This window comes from Ambystoma mexicanum, chromosome 6q (assembly GCF_040938575.1).
Source record: "Ambystoma mexicanum isolate Mex_15411 chromosome 6q, UKY_AmexF1_1, whole genome shotgun sequence".
NCBI lineage: Eukaryota > Metazoa > Chordata > Amphibia > Caudata > Ambystomatidae > Ambystoma > Ambystoma mexicanum.
In genome coordinates, this window is record NC_090937.1 from 828,478,001 (window position 1) to 828,500,266 (window position 22,266).

Here is a 22,266-nt window from a genome sequence, read left to right on the forward strand (position 1 = left end):
CTGGGGGGTGGGGGTGGTGGTAGACATGGGTGGGAGCCTGGTGGAGGGTGCCCCACACTGCTGGGGGGGTGAGAGACATGAGTGGGGGCCAGGCGGAGGGTGCCCCTGCACTGCTGGGGGGTGGGGGTGGGAGGGAGACATGAGTGGGGGCCTGGTGGGGGCTGCCCATGGTGGCTGGGGGGTGGGGGTGGTGGGAGACATGAGTGGGGGCCTGGTGGAGGCTGCCCCACACTGCTGGGGGGGTGGGGGTGGTGGGATACATGAGTGGGGGCCTGGCGGGGGCTGCCCATGGTGGCTGGGGTGTGGGGGTGGTGGGAGACATGAGTGGGGGCCTGGCGGGGGCTGCCCATGGTGGCTGGGGGGTGGGGGGGTGGTAGACACGGGTGGGAGCCAGGTGGAGGGTGCTCCTGCACTGCTGGGGGATGGGGGTGGGTGGGAGACATGAGTGGGGGCCTGGTGGAGGGTGCCCCACACTGCTGGGGGGGTGGGGGTGGTGGGAGACATGAGCGGGGGCCTGGCGGAGGCTGCCCATGGTGGGTGGGGTGTGGGGGTGGTGGGAGACATTGGTGGGGGCCTGGCGGAGGGTGCCCCTGCACTGCTGGGGGGTGGGGGTGGGTGGGAGACATGAGTGGGGGCCTGGTGGAGGGTGCCCCATACTGCTGGGGTGGTGGGGGTGGTGGGAGACATGAGTGGGGGCCTGGCGGGGGCTGCCCATGGTGGCTGGGGGGTGGGGGTGGTGGTAGACCTGGGTGGGAGCCTGGTGGAGGGTGCCCCACACTGCTGGGGGGGTGGGGGTGGGTGGGAGACATGAGTGGGGGCCTGGCGGAGGCTGCCCATGGTGACTGGGGGGTGGGGGTGGTGGGAGACATGGGTGGGGGCCTGGTGGAGGGTGCCCCACTCTGCTGGGGGGGTGGGGGTGGTGGGAGACATGAGTGGGGGCCTGGCGGGGGCTGCCCATGGTGGGTGGGGGGTGGGGGTGGTGGGAGACATGGGTGGGGGCTGGTGGAGGGTGCCCCACACTGCTGGGGGGGTGGTGGGAGACATGAGTGGGGGCCTGGCAGAGCCTGCCCATGGTGGCTGGGGGGTGGGGGTGGTGGGAGACATGGGTGGGGGCCTGGTGGAGGCTGCCCCACAGTGCTGGGGGGTGGGGGTGATGGGAGACATGAGTGGGGGCCTGGCGGGGGCTGCCCATCGTGGCTTGGTAGACACGGGTGGGAGCCTAGTGGAGGGTGCCCCTGCACTTCTGGGGGGTGGGTGGGAGACATGAGTGGGGGCCTGGTGGAGGGTGCCCCACACTGCTGGGCGGGTGGGGGTGGTGGGAGACATGAGTGGGGGCCTGGCGGAGGCTGCCCATGGTGGGTGGGGGGTGGGGGTGGTGGGAGACATGGGTGGGGCCTGGTGGAAGGTGCCCCTGCACTGCTGGGGGGTGGGGTGGGTGGTCGACATGAGTGGGGGCCTGGCAGGGGCTGCCCATGGTGGCTGGGGGCTGGGGGGTGGGGGAGGTGGTAGACATGGGTGGGAGCCTGGTGGAGGGTGCCCCACACTGCTGCGGGGGTGGGGGTGGGTGGGAGACATGAGTGGGGGCCTGGCGGAGGCTGCCCATGGTGGCTGGGGGGTGGGGGTGGTGGGAGACATGGGTGGGGGCCTGGTGAGGGTGCCCCACACTGCTGGGGGGGTGGGGGTGGTGGGAGACATGAGTGGGGGCCTGGCGGGGCTGCCCTTATGGGAGTGGTGGCAGACATGGGTGGAGGCCTGGTGGAGGGTGCCCCACACTGCTGGGGTGTTGGGGGTGGTGGGAGACATGAGTGGGGGCCTGGTGGGGGCTGCCCATGGTGGCTGGGGGGGTGGGGGGGTGGAAGACACGGGTGGGAGCCTGGTGGAGGGTGCCCCTGCACTGCTGGGGGGTGGGGGTGTGGGAGACATGAGTGGGGGCCTGGTGGGGGCTGCCCATGGTGGCTGGGGGGTGGGGGTGGTGGGAGACATGAGTGGGGGCCTGGTGGAGGCTGCCCCACAGTGCTGGGGGGTGGGGGTGGGTGGGAAACATGAGTGGGGGCCTGGCGGAGGCTGCCCATGGTGGGTGGGGGGTGGGGGTGCTGGGAGACATGGGTGGGGGCCTGGTGGAGGGTGCCCAACAATGCTGGGGGGGTGGGGGTGGTGGGAGACATGAGTGGGGGCCTGGCGGAGGCTGTCCATGGTGGCTGGGGGGTGGGGGTGGTGGGAGACATGGGTGGGGGCCTGGTGGAGGGTGCCCCTGCACTGCTGGGGGGGTGGGGGTGGGTGGGAGACATGAGTGGGGGCCTGGCGGAGGGTGCCCCTGCACTGCTGGGGGGTGCGGGTGGGTGGGAGACATGAGTGGGGGCCTGGTGGGGGCTGCCCATGGTGGCTGGGGGGTGGGGGTGGTGGGAGACATGAGTGGGGGCCTGGTGGAGGCTGCCCCACAGTGCTGCGGGGTGGGGGTGGTGGTAGACATGGGTGGGAGCCTGGTGGAGGGTGCCCCACACTGCTGGGGGGGTGGGGGTGGGTGGGAGACATGAGTGGGGGCCTGGCGGAGGCTGCCCATGGTGGGTGAGGGTGGTGGGAGACATGGGTGGGGGCCTGGTGGAGGGTGCCCCACACTGCTGGGGGGGTGGGAGTGGTGGGAGACATGAGTGGGGGCCTGGCGGAGGCTGCCCATGGTGGCTGGGGGGTGGGGGTGGTGGGAGACATGAGTGGGGGCCTGGTGGAGGGTGCCCCACACTGCTGGGGGGGTGGGGGTGATGGGAGACATGAGTGGGGGCCTGGCGGGGGCTGCCCATAGTGGCTGGGGGGTGGGGGTGGTGGGAGACATGAGTGGGAGCCTGGTGGGGGCTGCCCATGGTGGCTGGGGGGTGGGGGGTGGCAGACACGGGTGGGAGCCTGGTGGAGGGTGCCCCTGCACTGCTGGGGGGTGGGGGTGGGTGGGAGACATGACTGGGGGCCTGGTGGAGGGTGCCCCACACTGCTGGAGGGGTAGGGGGGTGGGAGACATGAGTGGGGGCCTGGTGGAGGCTGCCCATGGTGGGTGGGGGGTGGGGGTGGTGGGAGACATGGGTGGGGGCCTGGTGGAGGGTGCCCCTGCACTGCTGGGTGGTGGGGGTGGGTGGGGGACATGAGTGGGTGCCTGGTGGGGGCTGCCCATGGTGGCTGGGGGGTGGGGGTGGTGGGAGACATGAGTGGGGGCCTGGCGGAGGCTTCCCGTGTTGGCTGGGGGGTCGGGGTGGTGGGAGACATGGGTGGGGGCCTGGTGGAGGGTGCCCCTGCACTGCTGGGGGGTGGGGGTGGTGGGAGACATGAGTGGGGTCCTGGTGGAGGGTGCCCCTGCACTGCTGGGGGAGTGGGGGTGGTGGGAGACATGAGTGGGGGCCTGGTGGAGGGTGCCCCTGCACTGCTGGGGGGGTGGGGGTGGTGGGAGACATGAGTGGGGCCTGGCAGAGGGTGCCCCTGGATGCTGGGGGGTGGGGGTGGTGGGAGACATGAGTGGGGGCCTGGTGGAGGGTGCCCCTGCACTGCTGGGGGGGTGGGGGTGGTGGGAGACATGAGTGGGTGCCTGGCGGGGGCTGCCCATGGTGGCTGGGGGGTGGGGGGTGGGTAGACACGTGTGGGAGCCTGGTGGAGGGTGCCCCTGCACTGCTGGGGGGTGGGGGTGGGTGGGAGACATGGGTGGGAGCCTGGTTGGGGCTGCCCATGGTGGCTGGGGGATGGGGGTGGTGGTAGACATGGGTGGGAGCCTGGTTGGGGCTGCCCATGGTGGCTGTGGGATGGGGGTGATAGAGGACATGAGTGGGGGCCTGGTGGAGGGTGCCCCACACTGCTGCAGGGGGTGGGGGGTGGGAGACATGAGCAGGTGTGCAGGGTAGTCCCCTGTTTTGTGGGCTGCCTGCAGGGGCCATGGAGGGTGTACAGGAAACACCTGTGAGGACCCACCCAGCCTAATCGCGTGTGTAACTTCTCGCGCACCCCTGTAATACACGTACCCAGCCAAATCGCGTGTGATAATTCCCACGCACCCCTGTAATACACGTACCCAGCCAAATCGCGTGTGATTATTCCCGCGCACCCCTGTAATACACGTACCCAGCCAAATCGCGTGTGACAATTCCCGCATACCCCTGTAATACACGTACCCTGGCTAATCGCGTGTAGAACTTCACGCGTACCCCTGTCATACACGTACCCAGCCAAATCGCGTGTGATAATTCCTGCATACCCCTGTAATACACGTACCCTGGCTAATCGCGTGTAAAACTTCACACGTACCCCTGTCATACACGTACCCTGGCTATTCGCATGTAATACTTCCCGCGTACCCCTGATATGAACGTTACCCGCTTTGCGTTCCTTGTTTGGCAGCCCTGTAAACTGGTCCAGGGTTGGCGCAGCCCTTTGCGATGATTTAGAGATTTTGTTGGCTTTTCCTTGCGCGAGGGCGTTCTTGGGGGAGTTACTGGCGCTGCTGCAGGGTCGCTGCGATACTGGATTGTAACACAAGAACTTTGTTCAAATTATGTGGATTTTGATTTAAATCTCTTTCCACATAAGAAGTTCACACAAATGGCTAATTACCTTCTAAAGTCTCCATCGCATTATGTGCGTGCAGAAATGTTAAGAATGCGCCTGAATCTTCACCCGACAAATCAAATTTTGGCAAGACGTGGTCTAATTTAAAAAAAATGAAAGTTTTTGTCGTTTCTTCAAAGACTGTAAACAACTAGAGTCATTAGCTCATATAGTGGTTGATTGCCCGGCTTTGAATGGCTGACGCGAACACTACTTTTGCAATTTGTTGCAATTAAATTGCGATCGTTCTTCAAATGAAATATGGAGCTTATTAATGACGAGCAATCGAACTGCCATTCATATTGCTCTTATGCAGTTCATAAAAACAGTCTTGCCTTGCAACCCTTCTTTTATGTTTAATCACTAATTTTATGAATTTTTAAGATATAGGTTGTTCTTTTTCTTTTAATCTATGTTTGGCTAATATTTGTTAAATCATTTTTGTGAAAATCGAGAATGATTTAATTTCAATATTGGTTAAACTTGTTATGTCTATCTATTATATATCTATCTATATTTTTAATGAAAAAGTCTATCAATTGATACAAATTATGTAAAAAGTACTTAATCATGTATGTTGTAATGAATAATGTTTTGAAAGGTTGAATTTTTTCAGCCAACCAAAATAATAATAATAATAAAAAAAAAAAAATAGATTGATCATGAAAAGCGATCAAGTGATACCACCGTTGGGGGGTGAGAAAAGTAATTCTGTGTGAGCCCACTCAGGGTATTTGGGGAACACTATGACACGGCGGAGAGTGAGGGAAGCCTACTGGTGGCCCTCCATGGATCAAGAAACTCACGCAATGATAGAGAGATGCCATGAGTGACTAAACTGTGATAAATGCTTAAGGACCAGGCAAGCGCCGATGATCCCCACAGAGATCCCTGAAGCAGTATGGTCCAAAGTGGGGTTAGACTTTATTGGACTGCTGTAGGCAATGACCCTGGAACATTGGTATGGCATAGTACTGGTGGACTACCTGTCGATGTGGGTAGAAGCAGAGTTCATCCCCAACATCACGACTGCCACGGTCATAGAAGTCCTCACATCCATGTTTCAGAGGGAAGGTCTCCCTAAAGATTTAGTCACAGACAATGGAGTACAGCTAGTGTCAAGAGATATGGGGTCGTTCCTGCACAAAAACAACATTCATCAAAGAAAAGTTGTGCTGTACCATCCCCAAGCCAATGGACTTGTGGAGAGAGCCAATAGGTTCATTAAAGGAGTCATCCAACTGGCAACTGCTTTGGGTATGGATCCCTTAAACACAGTCAAAGAGGTCATCGCCGCCCACCGTTTAACTCCCAACTGGATCACCCAAATGTACCCATTTTGCATTGAGAGGGAGGAGAGCGGCATCTACACTGGTACCACTATGGTTTACCAGAGTAAGAGAAGATGATGAAGTGGACATGACCAAAGTTGTGTGGAGACTGGAAAATAGCAAAGCACCCATGAAAAGGTGGAGCGACCGAAGGAGAGCTACCCAAGGTCAAGAAGTCATGGAAGAAGACTGGATCAAAATATGACTGCCAAGCAAGGACCAATTAACAGGTTCAAAGTTCAGTCAACCTATAAGAGTTATTCATAGAGGGACTAACCATGTCCGCACGGGGGGTGGGCGCACATGGAACATGGAGCGAGTAGCCATGTTTGAGAAGCATCCGGAAGCAGAAAGGTTGCAAGAGGAATATGACCCTTGCAAGGGCCCAGACAGAGAGAGTGCACGAACACAAGAACAAGAAGCCAGAGCGAGAGAGACCATAGAAGAAGTAGCAGAAGGCGATGCCTCAGAAGCCTTCCAGGAAACTAGTCAAGAACTGGACACTAGTGGCATTAAGGAAGATGGACCGAGAAGGGAGCACAGAAGACCGGTGAAGTATAATGACTACATTATGAAATAAGCTTTGCTCTGCTATCAAGGGGAGCTGTGTTGGGATATCGCGTGATGCTAGGTCTCGCAAGATCTCAGCAGGGGAACCCAGAAGAGCTGGGCGAAGCAACAAGAGGCACGAACTGGGAGAAAGAGCAGAGAGGAAATGGAGCATATCGTGCTCCCGGAGCTCCTCTACTGAGAGGACATAAACTTTCCCCACATACTTAATGACATTTCTGCATCCAGCACAGTTGAGGGCCTGTTGCCCAAGGACTTGAATATACACATGTGTTTATGTTTTCTGCATTGCAAATAGTGATGCCTCAATAAAGAGCTGAACCAGCCACCCAGAAGCTTACTGCATATTATTATACTACACTGATTCTTCCATTTTGATGTAAATCAAACAAATACAGAGTCTTTAATGATATTGAAAGCACTTTTTGCACTTATTTAAAGAGCATCAAACTATGAAAATAGGTATGACAAAACTTGTAGACGTGGTTACTGTGTCTCTTTATGAGGAAAATGACTTGAGTAATAGCCAGGTGGGCATGATTGATCAGGATACCAGTATTGAGATAGGCTGCTCTCGCCTGATTGAAATGCTATAACCTCACTTAACTACTCAATTGCAAGACGTTGATACCATAGAGGATCATGTTCACGGTAATTGAATAGCACTGCTGTTCCATAAAATCCATAAACATAAATGAAATGTAAACATACTTTAGGTGAAGTTGTGACTTGTACTGTCAGGTCTGAAGGACCAATTACATATATTACTTAAAGGGTGATGATATACCCAACGGCTCTATGAGAATCTGAAAATAATATAATTAACCTTGTCCTAGGCCTACATTTTATTCTAAACATATTTGATGCAGTATGAAATAACATATTTAAAGCTGTGGCAAAAACAATCAGTACAACAGTAGATATATACACCATGTGCCTGATTCAAACAAATTGCACTCAAATAAATGTTAGGATCTCTGATATGTTCCTGCTACCTTTTAAATGATCAAAAAATCCCCAAACTGAAGAAAATTTGGAGTTGCCTGGAGAATCTCTAATACAATTTTGAGCAAGTATGTGTAATTCACATTTGCATTTGCACATCTCGGGGATGCTCCAGGCGTCGCAAGATTTGCTCCAGTTTTTGGGCCTCATTACGAGGTGGGCGGTAAGGGATATCGGGCACCGTTAAGGAGACTGGTGCCGGTAATCCCTTACCGCCCAATTCTGAGGTCCCTTAGCGGGAACTGTAAAGGACGTGTGGTCTCACCACACGTCCTTTACGGGATCCGTTAAGGGACCTTGGAGCTAATAACAGGCCTGCAATTAGCGGGCCCGTTATTAGCTCCTTCCCCCTTCCCATTGAGCCCTCTGGGGGCTCAAATGGGAATGGGGAATGACATTTTGAATGGGGACTTACTGGGTCCACCTAGGTCGGAATGTCCCGGTAAGTCCCCACTCCACCAGACTGGACTTAGACACGATTTTGGAGGCAGCCATGGCGCTAATTGCGCCATGGCTACCTCCAAAGTCATAATGAGGCCCTTTGCTTTTCTGAAGGTAGCAAATCACAGGCATCTTCTATTTGCACCACGAGAAATCATTGTTCAGCTGGCCAAATTTGACAAATAATCATAAGAGACGAATTGAATTAAGCAATATGACCCGTGCGGTGCGGGCATTACCAACTCAGTTAATGCCCCGGGGCCCATAGGTATAGGCCAGAGTGAAGCTAAACATGGCTGGAGGCTGCTATTGTCCCCCACCGGGAACAAAGGAGCAAGAAGGTAAGTGAGGTGGGGAGGGAAGAGGGAGGAAAGGGGAGGGAAAACAAAAAAAAAAGCCTTACCTGGTCCCCGGCAGGGGGCAAAGACAGCCTCTCAGCCGTGGGGAGGCTCGGAGCGGGGATGGCCCAGCTTCAAGCTTCCTCATTGGCCGAAGGCTTGCCACGCGCCCCCCCCCGCCGTAGACAAGGACGCTGGAATCGGAATTCTGTTGCATTCCGCTTGACTCTCGCTGGGTACTAATAGAACATACACTTTGCTCGTATTTACTCACTTGGAATGAAACAGGATGGTGAGTGCAAAGGATACAAGTATCTAATCAACTTATTTTTAATCTTAGGTCTTATATCTTTCTCTTTCGATTTCCTGCCATTTGTCCCGATTCCACGGCTTTGAGAATATGTGTTGTTCTTCTGGTGGACTACGTTATTCATTATGGCTCACCTCTCTTTCCTTTCATTTATAGAGTGCTGATAATAATGATTCTGATGATGTCCATTCACAGACCAGCAGTTTCCAATAAGGATTGAGCAGCCAGATGATCTAACATTTCCACAGATGTTAGCAATTTGGCAAATGCACTGAGCACCATTTCTGTTGCAGAAATGGATCAGGCATATGTCGCTTCAATTCATATTACGTAAAGTGTGAAAGGGACTAGAATGCATATCTTCACCCAAATGTACGTAGAACACTGTTTCATCACATTTTGAATCAATGAAAGAAAACTGCGCACACAAACTGCTTTCTCTAGTATTTATGTAAAAAGGTATGTAAAACAAATGTTGCCCCACTTTTCAGTTATGTGAGATGGGACAGTGTTAGAGCCAACATTTGTTTATTTTCAAGTCACTCGGCAGATATGGTAGACACAGAATACCTCTTTTCCGATGCAGTCCACACATCCTTATGTATTATGGAACCGGATGAAACCCGCTTGCTTCATTGCAAATAAACGAGCAGCAGAATGGTGCTAAGCACATTTGCGTTGTTCTTTTCACAATTGCATACATTAGCTAATCGCAGAGGCGTTGCTGGGGGGGTGAAGGGGGCGGGGCTTTAGCCCCGGGTCTTTTGGTTGTAGCCCCAGATAGAAGTTCAAGGCCTACAACCAAAAGGATATAGCTAGCCCCGAATCCCACCAGTGCTGACATTAGCTTAGACCATGATCTTTTCCAGACCTAGCAACACCCCTGGCTAATCAGACCCCAGATTGCAATGGCAGCTGCACAGAGTCTTCTAATCCCCTCTTTTCCCATCTGGTCGCCCTCATGATCAGCCTAGTCACATCTCTGCCCCAAACTTTTAGACTGACGTGGTAGTGAGCCAGTATAGTTCTAGTTGTGGTTCTCTATCTCAATATGTTGTATCTTGCAGACATTTGGCATAACTGTTTGATATTCCAGGTATTATGTAGACTTCTGGGGGCATGTGCATTAAATTGTCAGTCAGTTCAAATCATTTTTTTGTGTGGTGATTTATTCTGGGCCTGGCAGTTTATTTTAGGGTTCAATGGAGTGCTACTAGAGGATTTTGGAAGCCTTTGCTTGGTGAAACGCAAAAGGATCCAAACGATGTCCGTCTGTGTACACAACCATTGAACAGCCAACTCATTTGCTTGTACCTCCTGTTAGTAGTAAGACATTTGGACAATCATACTTTGCATTGTTAATTAAGCTCCTTTGTTCAGCCAAGGATTGTTTCCCGGTCGCTACCAACTCATCCAGGAAGAATGGGTGAAAAAGTATCCGCCTGACCTACACCATCCTCTAAAGAACATGATCCCTCAGCTTCTTATTGTGTTTTCACTCCATGCTGATCGTAAATTCAGTTTTTGAAAAATTACACCTCAGTTACATATGGTATTCATTTGGTTGTTATTGCACATGGACAACACAGTGGAAACAAAATACAGCGAAGCGCAAGTGAACATATTTGATTAACCTTCTTAAAAAAAGGTATATTTGTTTTAAAATAGCACTTTTCCAAGAAAGAACGGATGCACATTTTTAACATGCAATCATGGGATTGTAGCTTGAGGAGGCAGTATTGTAATGTGCCTTTGAAACAACTGGACCAGGAATGTGACAATTAAATTGTAAAGTCGTATTATTATTTTAAAAGGGAACCACCTCAACACCCAAACAGATCCTGTCTCAACACCAGCGGGAAAACCCAAAAAGCCACAACTCTCCCCAAAACATGCCAAACCGCCATGGTTGCACAGCAGTACAATATTCCCCATGCATGGTGGCACTGTGCAATGTGCCAAACATCCATTCCAGAGGTGCAAAAACAATCTAGCTCAAGAGTTTACTATTCCTATCATTAGACAAAACAAAAGGGGTTCTGGGAGTCTCTCTATTGGCACGAACACAACCCATTGACCTGTTCTTATTATTAACTTAGAAATAAAAAGTAACATATCAAATACGTTTTGTTATGTTTAGCTTTAACAATTCTAAATGTGCCTACACCTGGCTACAACAATGCAAAGCTGGCTCCTTTTAGAAAGCTTTAATACACTATTGCAGTCATTGGAAAAATACAAGAAGGAATCTCAGAGAATCATGGGCATGGCGAGTCATTGTGGATTATCTCATGTCTAATGCAAGGAAAGAAAACGTTTCCCTCGTATTGTGGGATGCGGCTTTGTCACGTCATAGTTGTTTTCAGTGTGGTTCATATGTAGTTATCTATGTGCAGAATTCAAACATTTATGAGAAACAACCTTTAGGGTAACAGAGAGCTGTCTAAATTTTCTTCTGGAATAGGCACACATCTTTAGTGAAATGAAACTATTCAGGTAGTACATTCCATGTCATGGTTGTTAAAAAAGAGAAGACATTGCCAAAAGACCTAACCCGTTGATAACGTGGGTCGATTACTGTGAGACTAGCTCTAATATCTGGTGTATAGCACATTGAAACCGTAATTTAAATGCTCTCAGTCAAGCAGAATGGTCAGAGTGCAGTCAATAACTACTTGTAGTGACTGCACTCTGAACAGTTTGAATTCAAAAGCAGAGAAACAACAATGCAATTCCAAGAAAAGATGTCTTTCCAGAAGACACATCCTCTCTAATAGAACCTTTTTTTTTCACTGCAATATTCTATTTAGCAGAACAACAAGAAAGCTCAAACATGGGAAAATGATTCCACTTTCTCTTAGAGATGCATGTTACTTTTACACAACCGCTAATGCAGGCTTATGTTAAACCTGCTACAGTTTAACCAAGTTTGTCAGTTAAATTAGTAACATATGAAGACAAGAGTGTTATTTAAATACTACAGAATAGAATCAAATTTAATTTAATTACTCAGTTTTTCAATTTACTTTCTCATTATTAAACTAACATATTTACTTCATGTCCAACGTTTCAAAACATGTATTGCATTTACCAATGTGTGCTCACCGCTTTACTAAAATAACAGGCCTAAATAATAAAGGGACTTTTCACATAATGGTCAATTGCTTGAATAGGCACTGTGATTTATTGGGAGACGGTGTAATTTCTGGAGACCTGGGGGAGATAAGATTTTGACTTGGTATATTGGAATCTAGCCGAGAAGCAGCATTTCTTAATTCTAACAGGCAGTGAGGGTATATTGTGCAACGACTGCAAAAAGGGAGTTGCAATAATGAAGTTGTGTTCCTATAATGGCATAGGCAAGGGTAGCAACATGCACTTCTGATATGATAGCAATGGTTTCATTTGTCTTGGAACGTTAAATATTAGTTTAACTGGTCATATTATTTGTATACATATTCATAGAAAGCTGTAAATAAAATATCACCCCAATTATCATGCCTTCAGTTGTACTGGAATGGAAATGACAGATAAGATCTCAGGGAAGATGATATAGAGCCTCATTACAAGTGTGGCGGTCCGGAAACAAGGGTGCCCGTCAGCTCACCGGCACCCTTGTTTCTGGACCATCATACTATGTGTCTGCCTGCTAGGATGCTGCGCCCGACAGGTCTGACACTGGCGGGCACAGCGGCCACAGTAGGCAGAGTCATCATTGAAGCACGACCAGCAAGAGTGCCGGTGCTTTCGTTCCCCCACTCCCATATAGTCTGAAAGCAAGTCCCTGTTTATGCAAACTCTAGAATGGATACAACCCTCTAGGGTAATAAGCCAGGAGATAGCTTGCAAGGATAGCAAGGTTTAATTGTACAGAATACAAAATATCAGCAAAGGACTCTGCTGCTCGAGAACGTTCTGACTCCAGAATATGTGTTAGTCCCTTTTGAGGGGCCACAGCATCAAAGATGACATCACATATAAGGTCTAAACCCACAAAGTTAATTGGAACGACAGTATATATGAACCTGCTCCATATGGGATAACAGGCTACAATTGGTTGATTACTTCACCATCTTGTTAAGGATTTCAATCAGGCAACGCACACCTTAGTCTCAGCCTAGTTTGCAGCACAGAATTGAAATGATTATGTTTTTATGTTAGATTCAATATTGAGATAGTACACCACTCATATCACACCCCCTTTTCAAATAACCCGGGTCGCAATGGACCATGAACTAGGCTGGTTGGTAAAATATAATATTTATTTATCTATTTGAAAATTTAAAAAAAACATACAATTTTTAATATGGGGCAGCAATCACCAATGAGGTGATAAGAACAATAGGAATGTAAGCAATGCACTTAGTTTAACCTTCTATTGACACATCTACAAAACACCAGGGAATAGAAACACTTTTCGATTTTAGGTCAGATAGCACTTGAGTTAGAATTTCCCCTGCAATGTTCCCTCAACCCACCAACAATCAATTCAAAATGGATAAACAGAAGCAGCAGGTAATCAGGAATGACAAAGGGAAAACAGAATTGAAATCCGACCTCCCCCGCCCCAAACAGGATAGAACAACAGATTTTAAACCCTGCCAATTCCAAAAATGACACTCGGAAATGGATGAATAAATGAATGAATGTGTGCAAACACCTTGAAACAAATATTATTCCTCACTACAGCAACCATGTGAGAAAATGAGTGGCAGGTTATTAAAACATGTTGCAGCAAATGACACATTGGAAATTTTGCAAACTTTGCAATTCCTGCCTGAAATTACCAAAATGGATTTTAATAAAAATGGTGAAATATTGTAAATCACAATGCGGTTGAGTTGGGGTGTAACTATAGATCATAGGCACAACATGGAAGTGAAATTAGGTCTCTAGCTGGTAAATTGAGTGAATTATGCAAGATCTAGAAAGGTGTGTTTTGAGTAAAAGGAAGCGGTGAAAAAGAAAATGAAATCAGTTTTGACAAGAACAGTTTTACTCTGCACTAGAGCATTCAGGCCAACTTACCAAAGAGGTACACAGTAATCTCCAGGGTTGATTTGTGAATTCAACCCTAGCTGCCCAGCGCCCGCCCTGGCGGAACCAGTCCGATCACTCGAAATAGGATTAATAGTTTAGGATTTACACAAGACAACATTACTAAAAGAGCTGGTGCTAGCACTAGAAATCGATGTCAGGGTGGCAAGAATGATTTTGACAGTTTTACAAGTCATCAGGATAAGGATAGGATGACTTAGAGAGGGGAACTAAGGACAAGGGAAGGCAAGGTATACTATGGTTTTCTATGGTTTCTATTGATACTCACAGTCCACTTTTTAGTTTTGGATTTTGGACAGTCAGCAGTTCTGGTCACCACACGGATCTGGTCTAACAAAGGACAGCCTGACATAATTGGTGGGACAGGATCAGCAGGTCAGGGACTGGTTACCGGGTAGCACTTCTGGACTGGTAATTCTGGTCTCTGGATAATATAGGTCATCAGGGTAGCAGGATGGCAGCATCATGCAGTGAGTGGCAGCAAGCCAAGCTGGATCAGGATGGCAAAAGTACCACAGCTTTCCCCTTGTTAATGGGAATTTAGTGGTTTTCACAATTTGAGTCCTTGCTGTAGCAGGATCAGCAATGATTGGGTATTGCAGTGGACCCTGGGGTAGGATCAGCAATGCTTGGCCTTGTTGTTGGAGTCTGAATCAGGAATATGATGGGTACAGGAACGCAACACAGGATATTAGGAAGAGTCTGTGTGTCTTGTCAGGGACCCTTATTTATAATGCCTAGTGACATCATCCAAGTATATGACTGGGGCAGGCTTAACTAAACACACCCCTAACAAAGGGTTTAGACAAGGTTGCTAGTCTCTGCCTCGCTCTCAACTGGTTGGATTTCCAAGGGAATGATGTCCGGTTTAAGAGGTGAGTTTTACAATGTCCAGAAACTCCCACATTTACTTTACTGAAAATCTGATTTTGCCAAAAACATATATTTCTTCAATTGCAAGCTCTTGGCAAATTATACACACAGGTTACACATTATGTGCAGCACGGATAAGTCCAATCCTCAGGTCTGTGTAACCTTGTATCGTCTTTCTGATACATTTTGGTAATTTTAAACATGAAAGATTCTGCCTACAATTCCACAATTTAATACACAGATGCAAAACAGATGGAATTAGCATAAAAACAGCATTTTTAAAGGGTGAAAATGTTTCATTTTGAAGGATTTTTGGCTTTTGCCGCAATGTCAGGCTTTCCTTGTCACTTGATTCTATTTATAGGTTTAAGAATGCACTGGCTTTATTTTTTCAGTGTGTCCCCCTGTTCCATTTTGACTCAAGTGTGCCAAGCAGGATGGTGCAGTCATCTTTTCGTTGAAGCTAAATCGCAGTTTTCAGGTCCTGTTGCGCACAGGAGCCAGCGTAGCCAGGTTGCTGTTTCTTACGCAAATGAAGCTAAGTGATGTGAGGCAATGCCGTTGAGTGGTTCAATATATCCCACACATCCATCGGACTTCTCCTGGGCTTCCAAGTCGAGGGGGAGTCGGGCTAGTGGGATTTCTCCATGGGACACAACAGGAACAGGCAGGTATGAGTCCTTCTTCCATCAGAGAACGGTGCATCCTGCTCCCCTTGTTGTCTCTGGTCGGCACGTGGAACAACAACCCCTGCTTTCCATGGGATTGTCCCTTCATTGTTTGGAGCGACATTTCCGGATCTCCTTTGGTTTCTCCCTTCCAGGTTGCCAGGGAGGTCCTCCTTGTTTGTTAGATAGGCGCAACCAGTACAAATCTATGAAACAGAACACAAACCGGATGCGCCAATTTCCCACTAACTGCCCATCAATCGGTTCGACAGCAGTGGCATACGCAGGCATTTAATAATAACAATTGATAATGAAGAAATTACTCCCTCTTACATGATCATATTTATAAATCCTAGTTATTTCCCTTCTGGTTCTTCCTTTCCTTATTCTCAGGTTTCTGATGTCTCCTCTGTTTGATTCTCTATGGGCTCCTCAATATGCTGAAAAAATGTGCCTAAGGTGACAACTCTTTAGCTGATTAATATGGAACCATTTCTCTTCTGTCAATTTGCCTTTGGGGATGTGGATTCTTTAGGTGACAGGTGAGATTTTGTCTACAATTTGAAAAGATCCTCGCCAGCTAGGCAAAAATGTGCACTCTTTGGTCTGGTTCCTTTGGAAATTGTACAAGTAGACCCTGTCTCCTACTTGGTATTCCTTTTTGGTGGTCTTTAGATCATACTGAGTCTTCATTCCCTCTACAGATCTTTCTAGACTCCGCTGAGCGTACGCAAAAGCATGCTGAAGGTGTTTTCTTAGTTTCTCAACATACTCATGAGTTGTGGAAGTGTTAATCAGTGTCTGCTCCTGTGTTTTATAGAGCAGATGCTGAGGTAGGACCATCCTTCGCCCAGTCATCAGCTCAAATGAAGACATTTTAGTTGCAGAAAAAGGTGTAGATCTGATGGCCATCAGGACAAGCGGTAATCAGATGTCCCAACTTGGCCCAGAATCTGCCACAAACCTTTTTTTAAATGCTCATAATCATTTTATTGTACCTCTCAACTCACTCAACCAATAGAGGCTAGCTGGTATGCAATATGAAATTTCCTTTTTACCACAAGTATCTCGCATATCTTTGTCATCACTTCGCTGGTGAAGTGACTACCCTGGTCTGACTCAATCCTTTGGGGGTAGGCCAAAATCCGAGAAGATGTGATTGATCATCAGGGCAGCTGCTGTTTCTGCCTTGAAATTTGGGGCCGGGAGACATTCTACCCATTTGGTAAACAAGCATGTTACGGTTAACATGTACCTTTTCCCCCTAGAGGAAGGAATTACGGGCCCGATTAAATCTACTTGTAAATCTGACCAAGGCAGTGTCATCCCCCTCTTCTGGAGGGGAGCTTGGTGTGTGAGTGAAGTTGGCTGAAATTGTGCACACCCAAGACACCCCTTCAAGTATTGGGCGAGGTCCTGCCCCATGTGTGGCCAGTATGCAACCTCTCCCAAGATTTCTAAAGTAGTCGAAACCCCCGATGACCGGTTGTGGCTGTGTCATGGCCGTGACATAGCATCAGGCTTCGGAATGAGGTAGGGACCACCCACTGGTCACAGCCAGATATGGATCTCCTTACCAACAAACTGTCTTGGATTCTGAACATTTTTGGACACTTCATCAACACCCTGAGGTCCTCTTTCCCAATGCATTTGGTATCCGTCAGGAGAAAGTTCTAAGTGTGCTCAATGTGTTAATAAAATTTACCAATAATCAGATCCCCTTTTTGTGCCGTGATTAAATCAGCATCTGGGGTCTCTTTACTCCATTGGGCAGTTGAGAGTTCATTGTGAGCATTTGTCTGGTACCTAGTGATAGCAGCGACCTGGATTTCCCCCAAAAGGGACTCGATTTCGAGGAGCTCCCCCTGGATGGCTTTGGTTTTGGCCAGCTGATCAGGAAGGTTATTTCCAGTTTTGTCTGGCCCCTCTATTCTAGAATGACCCTTGATCTTCTTGCAATAGATGGTCATCCCAGTAGAGGTGACCAGATCATCAATATTTTGGATGAGTCTGCCATGTTTTAGCGGTTTATTGTAAGCACATAGCATGCATCTGGTTTTCCAATCAACCAGGTGTTCCACGAACCCATTCTGGACATAATCTGAATCAGTGATTATGAACAGTTTGTGGAGCCGGTGTTGGACTGCAGTGAGGATGGCTTGATGAACTGCCATCAACTCTGCCACCTGACTACTATGGGGACCAATTTTGTACCCAGCAGAGGGTTGCGGGTCATCATTCACCCAAGCATTGCCAACGTCGGCCACCAGTTCCTTTTCCCCGTTGTTGTCAACATGGTAGGAGCACCTGTCCACATAAATGGTGGGCATTCCCTCGCACTTATCTTCTTCATAGACTTTGTGCGGGGAATTCAGGTACGCCTCCATGTTGTCCTGGGTTTTAAGACTTTCGACCAGCAACGGCTGGTGTGGAGTCTCCACTATGGTGTGGTGCCCCTGGATGAATAGGCAGTTATTTTTCAATGCCCACACTGTTTCCAGGATTGCCTTCTCACAATTGTAAATGTTTTCCTCCACAGAGGATAAATTCTTGGTTGCATAGGAGATGACCTCATTGAACTTGTCATGCTTCTGATATAATACTGCTGTCAAGCATGTATTCGAGAACCCTGTCTCCCAGAAGAACTCCTTGTTTTTGACCTGGAAAGCTAGACAACGCGCTTGTGAGAGGCTTTTTTGGAGTTGCTTTACTGCCTCAGCTTGTGCTGGACCTCACTCACACTTGAACCCTCCGTTCAACAGATGGATTAGGGGTTTTGTGATCTCTACGTAATCCTCAATTAACTTCCTAACTTCAGTCCAAGGAGGCTTCTTAGCTCACGCAGAGTTTTGGGGTCTTTAAGTTTTAGGAGTTCTTCCACTTTCTTTTCCTGGGGCCAAAGACCCTCAGGAGTTATCTCATGCCCAAATAAGTTGACACCGGTCCTGCACCACTGTGCCTTTTGTAAGGAGAGTTTTGCTCCGGCAACCCTCAACTGTATCAGAACATAACAGATTCCGCTATGTGTTCCTCCATAGTTGAGCTTTTTATCAAGACATCATCCAAAGAGGCCAAGTTACACCTTTCACCCAAGTCGGGCACGGCCTTATCTAGGAAGATGTTGAATTTGTTGCCAGAGTTGATGTATCCGAAGGGAGTGCGGGTCCAGGTATATTGCTGCCCCCCCCTGAATGTAAAGGCCAGCTTGTATTGGTCCTCCCTACTGACAGGCACGGTCCAGAACCCATTGGTCATTGGCAGTGTATACCTTTGACCCCTTTGACCCGTGGATCTGAGACAGCCCCTCGTCAATGTAGGGGAGAGGCCATCGGGACGTATGGACCCATTTGTTTAGCTTCCTAAGGTCAGCACAGAGTCTCCACTGGACGTTCGGTTTTGAAAACCCCCAGCACCGGATTATTAAAGGTGCTTTGGACTGGACGAATTATCCCACGGGACTCAAGATTTTTGATTATTTCTGTCAGGGACTCTAGGGATGCGAGAGGCAAGCGGTATTGCTTCACAAACACTGGAGTCATTCCAGGGTCCATGGGAATTGTGGTTGTATGGATTAGGGTGCGACCACAGTCATACAAGTGCATCGCAAAGAGATCTTGAAAATCTTAGAACATTTCTTTCAACTTTTGCTTTTGCTCCGGAGTCTCATAGGCATCAGCTAGGTTGACTCACTCTTCAACCATTTGCCTGAAGCCTGGAAAGACTTCCAGTTTTGCTATTTCAGCATCCTCCTCCAGCTGGGTGGAGAGGTCCCTGGTTAGAGTGTTCACCTGGACCGAGGTTTTCAGGTAGCCACAGCTGTCATCGGGGATCTGGGAGATCACCTCCTCCTGCCTGATGTCGCAGGTCACCTCTTCCTCGCCGTAAGGGAGAAAGAGTACACCAGGAAATCCCCCCCTTGCCGGGCGAAGATCCTGTCTGATGGTACGTCATTGTCATTATTACTGTCAAAATAGTAATTGGGGATTGGTCCTATCAGTAAATTACCTAGATCCATGGAAAAATGACAATCAGCAACCACCATTCCAATAATGGTGCCTGCGCCCAGAATGATACTCCTAAGGTCACTGTTATCCATCAATATTGGAATGGTGTTGTGTTGTATATTGACTAATGGTTTTGGTTTGAACCCCAAACCCTGCTGTTGGAGATGGGCATTGAGGTGTACATATGCATCAGGATTTTGCAGTTTCTGTCCTCTTTTAGTTTTTAATTTGAGTGGGAATAGTCGTGTCTGTCCTGGGATGGTGACCTCCTCTCCAATTTCAACTTCATCTGCATACGGCAGAAGTTGGGCTGACCAAAATGCTTTTTTTGAATCATCAAAGTCCATGGGATTGCCCCCTAGTTGGGACCAGGCTTTGTAATATATCGGGTCCAAATTAATGGCAAAACGATTGAGAATGTCACTGCCTAAATAGAATGCATCAGGGACATCTTGCACCACCCAAAAATGATGTACTATGCTTTTGTTTCCGATAGAGATTTTGGCCATACACCTGATAGGGAGGAGATGTTTGGAATTGGGATTTTACAGGTCGCTTTCCCACTTATTGATCAATTTAAATATGGGAATGGCTGGATCTTTTGGGAGCTGTCGGAACATGGCTTCGCTGATGAAACTCTTACCGTTGTTCAGGCACACTCGGGAGAGAACAGATTCCTTCCCCTCATTTAACTGAATAGGGATGAATAACTGTTCTCTAATTTTCTGAATGTCAGCTAAACTTTGAGCTGGTTTCTCATGTAAGCGATATTCAATCAACACTACAGCTAAGTCAATGCCTAGTCTGGGATGCTGAGGAAAACCCTTATTGATGTATTTTTATATCCAGTTCAGTACTCTGGATGACAACCCTTGTATAACACCCCCCTCTTAGAATCCCCCTGACCCCACTGAGCCAAGAAGTAGGTTTGTTTTGCAAATTAAAAGGTTTATTTGAAAATGTAAACAATATATATATATATATCACACTTTTATAAATAAATTGATAATGGATATTACACTTGTGAATATGTGCAGTAGTCAGCAAGAGGTAACTTATGAATAGGAACAGAAGAATAAGGTGGGAAAGAATGCTTTATATGGTTCAAGGAAATGCAAGGTGGAATAAAATGCAGTACAGAAATAACTTGTTATGATTTTAGCAAAAGGTAAGATGATCACTTTTTCTTTTGACAATTCACTCCCCCCCTATGCAATACAAGAAATGGAAGGTGAGCACACAGTCTTTAAGAATCCCAACAAATCACACTTTATAATGCAATACACAGTTCCAGTTCTCCCAGCAAGCTTAGAGAAAACAGGGATGAGTTTTAAACACAGGCAAATTACTTTAATGTGGTTTGCAAGGAAGTGAAAAGGTGCTAAAATTGCTTTTAATTCCCTCTAGAGGTTAAGGGTAGGTGATGGCTACTTTATATTAATTCAGGCTCACATTAACAATACTCTATGAATGATTAGCAGATTGCAAACGAATTTTAGCAAAGAGAAGCAAAAAGCTGCTGATTTCTACAGATGAAGAAATCGGGCCAAATCGCAAACCGCGGTAAATTTCGCGAGTGCGTGTCTCGCGATTAAGGAAAAAGTATAGGGAGTAGGAAGTCGGTTCTAGGTTCGTTGGAAAGGCTAGATTAAATCTCATTCCTAGCACAAACGGTTCCGGAGATACGGATGATTTTATAAAGGTAGATTTTCGGATTTAAAGTAAAACTCAAAATGACAGGTGACACTTCAGAATTGACAGGTGACAGTTGTGCAGCTTTAAAAATGACAGATGACACGATTTCTAGGAGGCTGTTCTAATTAGGTTAAAATATCTTGAATTAGATTATTTTAACTAAGAGATTGGGTTCTGCACAGTTCTGGCGGATACTCACTCCTAATTTTGAAATGAATGGGCCTCGTCACAGATCTGGTCAACTGGACTGGACTTCGGTTCTCTCTGCTCGGCGGGTCAATCAGGCACCGGTTCTGCTCACAGCGATCCAGATCTCTGGTTCTGCTCACAGCGGTCTGGGTCAGCTCTCTGGATACAGCGGCCTGTGGTTCTCTAGATCTCTGGTCTGGTCTCTGGCAATGGTTCTTGGCAAAGAATTCAAACAGCTTGCCCGGCTGTGGAATAGTTTGCAAATGATTTTAAGGATGCTGAGGCCTGCTGAGAAGAGTTCTCAGTTTGTGGGTTTAGGCCCTTGCTTTAAGTTCTGAAGTAAAGTTCTGGTCTTTGGAGATTGATGGATGTGAAGTCTGGAGTCTCCCGGCAGAGCGTCCCACAGAAATTGGAATTGCATGTCCCTACCTGTCCCAGCAGTCTCTTTTTATGTGTTTTAAAACGTGGGTGGAGAGGCTAGCATCCCTAAGCCTGCCCCTATCTTGATTTGATAGGTCAATAGATTCTTTGGTCCCTGATTTGGGAAGGGATAGTGTGTCAGAGTGATGTCATTTTTATGACCTGTAGAAATGACACTCCCCTGGTCAATGTGCACACAAATCTATTCCTGATCCAAATACATATTTCCCAGGTACACAGTTGTTTGACATCACATACACACATCATATATTACTAAAGATAGTCCCTGTCCCGACTCTGGCGTTTCTAGGAGCTTGCATTAAAAAATGGCAACTTGTTTTCGATTTTAGTGGGTTTTGCAATATGGGATTTTCATCAAAAATTATACAAAGGTACATTTCCCTTCCACATATATCCCAGTAACTTTCCATGTCTCTAGCTTAAACACATTGTCTACAATAATCATAATTAGCAGGGTTTTGCCCCAGAACATGGTACAAATTGGAGTTTGGACTCAAATCGTGAGGGCATTTTTCAAACTAAGACTCTCAAAGTTGTACATTCCTGTCATTTGGTCACAATAAATTATCACTGTTTCTATAAAATATATATTTGTTGCAATTCAACTCCCCCAAAGTGTTTGGGTCCGCCTCCAGGAGTCTGTGTGGGTCAGTGATCACATGTCTCTCCTTGCTGGTGAGGGGCTGTTGACATGAAACACTCAAAATTAACATACCCCATTCAACAGAAAGAGCCTTTTGTGTGGGCTCCAGCAGGCTGCCTGGAAGT